We start from the raw sequence: 6938 nt of genomic DNA on the forward strand, positions 1-6938 counted from the left end.
GTTGACTATCTATTTTTATGTATAGTAGTGTCCATCTGTTAATTCCAAACTCCTAATTTATCCCTCCTCCTGGTTTATAATCTTGAAAAATATAAAAGTCAAAGAAAGCCAAGAAACTGTCCAGATGGTATACAAAACCAAACGACATGGTACAAAATAGAATGTGATTTTGAACTGAACTTTTTTGCTTTAAGAATGATTTGGGGGACAGCTGGTAGAATTTGAATGAGGTCTGCAGATGAGCGTGTAGCCATGTATCAGTACCCTGATTTCAAGCTTGTATTGTGGGTACACAGGAGAATGTCTCTATAGGAGTTGGCCTCCACATTTTTGAAGAGATGGTTCCAGATTTATTGGCAACCTGCTCTCAATGGACGTGTTTTTTTCTTTTTACTGCACCTATTACTTTTCTGTAAGTTTGAGATAATTACATTATGAAAAAAACAAAATGATGGTGAAAAAGCACAAAGGCAGGAGAGTAAAGGAAAGGGGATTTGGGATCTTATGAGTTTGGGTTCACATGTTAATTCTGCTGTTTACTTGTATAAACTATTTCATTGTTTGAGTCTCAATTTCTTTAACACCAAAATGGAGAAGATTGTTGATATTTTCCAAAGTTGTTGCGAAGATTAGAGATACTACAGCAAGGATGCTAACACAGAGTCTGTCAAATAGCAAGCATTCAGTACATATAAATTATAATAACTTTTATGTCATAAATAATGATATACATATGGGTGCATCATTATTATTGTTAATTCATCAACCTGAGCAGATGTCAAGTATTTTCTAGACTCTAGAGATTATCAAGTCTACACTGTTACTTCTGCACAGCTCCTGTTCAAACCTATGAGTTATGACCTCAAGCATAGATCACTTCTATCTGTCCATCCCTCCCTGAGGGCTAGCAGAGGGTCATTACTGGTATGAAAAGGAATTCACCTAAATAAATTTTAACTTTTTTCCTAACCATAAAAAGAGTCCAAGGAGCCAACTGGTCTATTCACTTTTGGTTTCACAAATACATAGAGTGAGAAAGAGCCTGGCCTGAAAATTAAGCGAAGAAGGAGGGAATAAAGAAAAGCAAAAAAAAAAAAAAAAAAAAGCAAGACAACAACAAAAGAACAGAAGGAGCACCAGTGGTGTCAGCACAATATGATGGGATATATTCACTGACGTGTTACAATATGGTGATTCTCCCCAGAGCAAGTTGTCTTCAGTTCCCTTAACTGTCTCGGGCACATGTTGAACCCGGGTGTGCATTTTCTTAGACACATTTTCTCTGCACATCCTGTCAGTGCCTGTAGGTGTTAAGATTGCTGAGTTATATTTGCAAGATTTGTGCTTTTAGTTTTTATCTTAACATATCCTCAATTGTCTTGGACTGTACAATACTAATCCTGAATTATGCTGCCTGTCACATCCCAGGAGATTAAGGTCCCTGTTAGCAATGAAAAAAATGTGGATTTCAATGCAGATGGAAATTTCCCTGTCTCTTCCTGAATCCTACTGTGTTTTGTTTTGTTTTTTCCTTTGTTTATTTGTTTTGGTTGGTAAAGCAGCTGACAGCTTCAACACAGAGAAAGTGATGTTCAGAACCATTTAACTATACTGCCAGCCAGGCTTTGCTTGTCCACATCAAAAAAGGCAAAGGGGAGTGGGGTGTGAGAACATGCTGCTTGAAGCCAAGGAAAATGCTGGAGAGTCAGAAGTGACAGCCTCCTAACCTCCCGGGGGGCCAGTAGGTACCTGGGTTCTCCCAGGAGCTGGTATACCTGCTCAGTCATCTCGGGTACACCTTGGTATGGCATAGTGTTTATGAGCAGCTTCTAGTCTCTACACATATTCTTTTTTAAATTAATTATTTTGCGCTGTGCTGGCCCTTGTTTCTCCGCACAAGCATTCTCTAGTTGCAGGGAATGGGCTCCTCACTGTGTGGCTCCTCTCTCTGGGGAGCACAGCCTCTAGGGCACGTGGGCTCAGTAATCGTGGTGCACGGGCTTAGCTGCCTCACGGCGTATGCAGTCTCCCTGGCCCAGAGATGGAACCCATGACCCCTGCCTTGGCAGGTGGATTCTTATCTGCTGGGTCACCAGGGAAGTCCTACAAAAATTCCTTTTTAAAAATTTATTTATTTTTAATTGGAGCGTAATTGCTTCACCATATTGTTTTATGCCAATACATCAACATGGATATCCTTATGTCCCCTCCCTCTTGAGTCTGTCTCCACTTCCCACCCCATTCTACCTACCCCTCTAGGTTGTCACAGTGAATATTCTTAACTTCGGAAGGTTAATTTGGACCCAAGCAAGTAGTTAATGGGACTTCCCTGGTGGCTCAGACAGTAAAGCATCTGCCTACAATGCAAGAGACCCAGGTTCAATCCCTGGGTAGGGAAGATCTCCTGGAGAAGGAAATGGCAACCCACTCTAGTACGCGTGCTGGGAAATCCCATACACAGAGGAGCCTGGTAGGCTACAGTCCATGGAGTAGCAAAGAGTCAGACACAACTGAGCGACTTCACTTTCCTAAGTAGTTAATGAACGAATCAACAAGTCATGTAAGGCTGCTACTCGAATATTCTGTTTCTTGCGTAAACAGCAGAAGTCATTCTATAAGGCCAGGGAGGAGAAAATTTAAATCAGAGCCTCTCCACAAAGACTTGGCATGGTACACTTGAACAGACTAGACGAATGTCAGGATGGTGACACATTTTAAAAATGGGCTGCTTACCTTCTGCTGAGGCCAGCTCTCTTCTCTTGGAGTGCACGGTGACAGAGGATGCTTGGGAAAGGTCCGTGCCTGTCCTCCGGACGCAAACCTCCACAGAGCCAGCACTTTCATCAATGTGATATTCAGCATCTCCAAAGTGCAGGGCAGGCTCTGGGGAGACATGAAGGGACAAATTAAGAATGCTGCTGCCTCCCAGGACTCTTGTCTCCTCTGGCCCCTCAGGAGCCTGGGCATTTGTCACAGTCACCAGACTTGATAGGTCCCACAGGCTCGAGAGGAAACAGGCAACACACACACACGACCACATCCAGGAGTCTCATGCCACGACGGCTTAGAAAATCAGAATTCTGTTCATTTTCCTCCTTTAAGAGAGATCTGTCGTGCAAAGAAGTTTCCCAGTTGGGGGAAATTGGTCAACTAGCTGTAACTCTGGCAAGCCAGCTATCGTTTGGGAAAAGATGGTGGGGAACTAGGGAGGCTTTTTTTCTCAAGGGAGAAGGGCCCTTCATGTCGAGGCACAGTCCAGCCAGGGGTCTTGAACTCGGCGTCTGCTGCTGCACCTTATCCCATAAGTTTGTCACAAAGACAGATCAATTCTATTCCTGAACTGCTACCCCCAAAGGCAAAAAAAGGGGTCCCCTAGAATAGAAGGCTGAGGGCGGCCAGGGTGGGCATCAGACTCTGAGAGCAGGTGAAAGTGGACGTAGAATTTGGAAGGTAGAAACCCACTGTAACAAGCAGATTTACCCAGGATGCATTTTAGCAGATCTCTTCATGCTGCAGAGAGTTTTACCAGACGTTTGACAGCAGCGCGCCAGAGCTCTCATAACCTGACTAGCGTCCGTTCTTTCTGGAGTCTTCACGTACCATTCCTGGCCCTCTGCCCTGTGAGCCTGTTACACAGAACAGTTCTCCAGGCAGCCAGCACAGCACGCGGTCAGGGCCTCCATCTTCACTGGTGATGTCTTCAGAGCTGAAACTCCCTTCTCAACATGTTAATTTCACACACTCCTTTTGTAAGACTTTGAGTAACCTGCTCTGGGAGGTCATGTGCACGCATGCATGCTAAGTCGCTCAGTCGTGTCCGACTCTGCGATCCTATGTGCTGTGTAGCCTGCCGGGCTCATTGATCCATGGGATTCTCCAGGCATGAATACTGGATTGGGTTGCCATGCTCTCTTCCTGACCCAGGGATCAAACCCGTGTCTCTTATGTCTCCTGCGTTGGCCATCGGGTTCTTTACCACTAGTGTCCCCTGGGAAGCTCCTGGGAGGCCATATATGCCCTTAAGGGGGAAGTTGTTCCTTATCCCGTGCTCACCTGACACTTTGCACAGCTCACTAATTGCACTGATGGGTCACTCTTGCTATTTGCTGTCCTCGGCTGCATCACAGGTGGGGGTCACTCTTGCTATTTGCTGTCCTCAGCTGCATCACAGGTGGGGGTCTGCACTCAGAAAAGTGTGTGGGGAGATCATTCTCTCGTAAACATTTTTATTTCTTTCTTTGGCTGCACTGGGTCTTGGTTGTGGCAAGCAGGATCTTTAGTTGCTGCAGGTGGGATCTAGTTCCCTGACCAGGGGTGGAGACCAGACCCCCAGCATTGGAAACACACCAAGTCTTAGCCACTTAGACCAGTGAAGTCCCCATCCTCTCTTTCTGACTCAGAAGTTTCACTCCACCCCTCCATTGTTGCTGGCTGATGTTTCGGATACCTCTAAGCTTGGACAGGAAACAGGGTGGACAAGAGAAGCAGACAAGATCTTGATGGGTTTTATCATGGTGACCACACTCTTGGGTCTTAGAAGATTGGAAGCGAGCAGATTCTGTTTCTCATGGGCACTTTGGTGTGTTCTTTGGAGATCTCTCATTCCCATGGCACTTCTCATCTGCCATCCGCTTGTTAAGGATGTGTGCGTGCTAAGGCCCTTCAGTCCGCGTCCCTATCCTGGCTGATCATTAATCCTTCCTCATTCATTAGCATTTGGTGGTGCTTCTGTGGGGATTGTTCATCCCTCTAGATGGTGCTATTGGACAAGCCTAAGACAGGTCCATTCTGGATCTCTTCTGGGAGCGTGGCTCACATCTGGTCCAGGACAAGCCTCTTGCATCCTTTGCTTGATATACTCTAGGGATACTGCCTCATCCTAATGCACTCCCTCTTGTTTGCTTATCTATGAGAGCAACTAATCAGCATATCTCCTACACTGAGGTTTTCCAGATACAGCCAGTTTCCTCCACATTGTAGGTGACACACTTTACCCTTATCGTGGTCTCGTGATTTAGCACCTCTTTAAAGAGTTAAAATGTTAAAGCTGCCATTCTTACACGCTGTTCTGTGTTATCAGAGCCTTACCAATGGCTCAAGACCAGCGACCACATTCCACATCCCCTTAGAAACAGTTTGGTTGGTGTGTTATATTCAAGAATTTGTCGAGTGGCTAATTTTAATTCACTTCTGATATACTTTGAACTTACTACAAATTATATTTTTTTAAAGTTGAGACTAACGGATCTGCTTATTTAGCAGAGAATTTACTCTGTGTGGTATTAGGGAAGGGATAAAGGTAAGAAAGATTAAAAAAAAATTGAGTTATGTCACTGTTCAGAAAAAAAATGTAAGAATCAAGCCTCTCTGAATACTTTAAAATACAGGATGTAAGAGGAGGACAGCGTCACTTAGAAGAAAAATCATGAAATTCTTCTGAGATGCTCTGTATACTGAGCATAAGGAGATTTGTTCAAATAGAGGAAAGAGATGCTCTGTGCAGCCCAGCAGTATCTCTAAGTAGTTGTCACTCAAAGTCTGTTTAAAAAACTGAGATGCTGGCAATGATTGTTATGGGTGGGCAGTTATTAGAGTAGAGTGTTTTGACCACTTATGTTAAATGGATTCTACAGCAATAGCTGTGCTTTTCTCTACATTAAAAGAAAATGCCCTTTAAATGGAAATAAGAAAAAGAAATGCGACAAAGTGGAAAGGGAAACTTTCGAGAGAGATATGACCATCATTTAAAAATGAGTTCACTGTGGAGATTCAGAGAAATTTCATACCAAGGTCCAAAGAGGACTTAACAGGTGAAGGAACAGACACACTGTTGTTAAACTTTGCCAAACCACCCTGAACAGGAGAGAGGCCAAGAGACGGAAGACTGGGAGATGTTTTCTCAATTACCTCGGAAGACAAAATAGATTCTGGAAACAAGAGGGTTTCACTAGAAAAATCACTAGAAAAACTCTGGAACAGTTCATTTCAACAGTTTCTGGATCTTTAGAAAAGGGATAGGCAATGCCAATGAGTCAGTATCAGTTTTTTAACATCTGGTTTCATGAAGTTAAGTTTAATGTTTTTTAGTTCAGCTAAACAGACATCTTTTGAGCATCCTCTATGTGTTCTAACTATGGGGCAGCCACTCTGATGCCCATCAGCTAACCCTGAGTGCGCTGACAAAAGAAGGGACCACCTCAAGGCTCAGAAGGAGGAGTCTTGGAAGACAATAACTGTGCTAGACTCAAAGAATGAATGAGAATTGATCCATGAGAATAGTGGGAAGAATGTTCCTAACAGAGTGGCTCATATGAAAAAGAAAGGCCCAGAAGCATGACAAGCCTAGTGTTTGGGAAGGAATAAAAGAGGGCATTTCTTGGAAACGTTTAAGGTGAGAGTAGATGAATGAGGGGATGAGTTTTGAGAGGAAGGGAGAAATCAGAGCCTACAGAAACTTGGATCCACTTTAAGTAGATAGGACTTCACTTTCTAGACTCTCCTTAGAATATAGGGGCCAATTTTTTTTTAATTTTTAAAAATTTATTTATTTTAATTGGAGGCTAATTACTTTACAATATTCTATTGGTTTTGCTATACATCGATATGAATCTGCCCCAGGTGTACACGTGTTCCCCATCCTGAACCCCATTCCCACCTCCCTCCCCATACCATCCCTCTGGGTTGTCCCAGTGCACTAGCCCCAAGCATCCTGTATCATGCATCAAACCTGGACTGGTGATTCATTTCATATATGATATTATACATGTTTCAATGCCATTCTCCCAAATCATCCCACCCTCACCCTCTCCCACAGAGTCCAAAAGACTGTTCTATACATCTGTGTCTCTTTTGCTGTCTCTCATACAGGGTCATCGTTACCATCTTTCTAAATTCCATATATATGCGTTAGTATACTGTATTGGCGTTTTTCCTTCTGG

The sequence above is a fragment of the Bos mutus genome, chromosome 17 (genome assembly GCF_027580195.1).
Source record: "Bos mutus isolate GX-2022 chromosome 17, NWIPB_WYAK_1.1, whole genome shotgun sequence".
In the NCBI taxonomy this organism is placed as follows: domain Eukaryota; kingdom Metazoa; phylum Chordata; class Mammalia; order Artiodactyla; family Bovidae; genus Bos; species Bos mutus.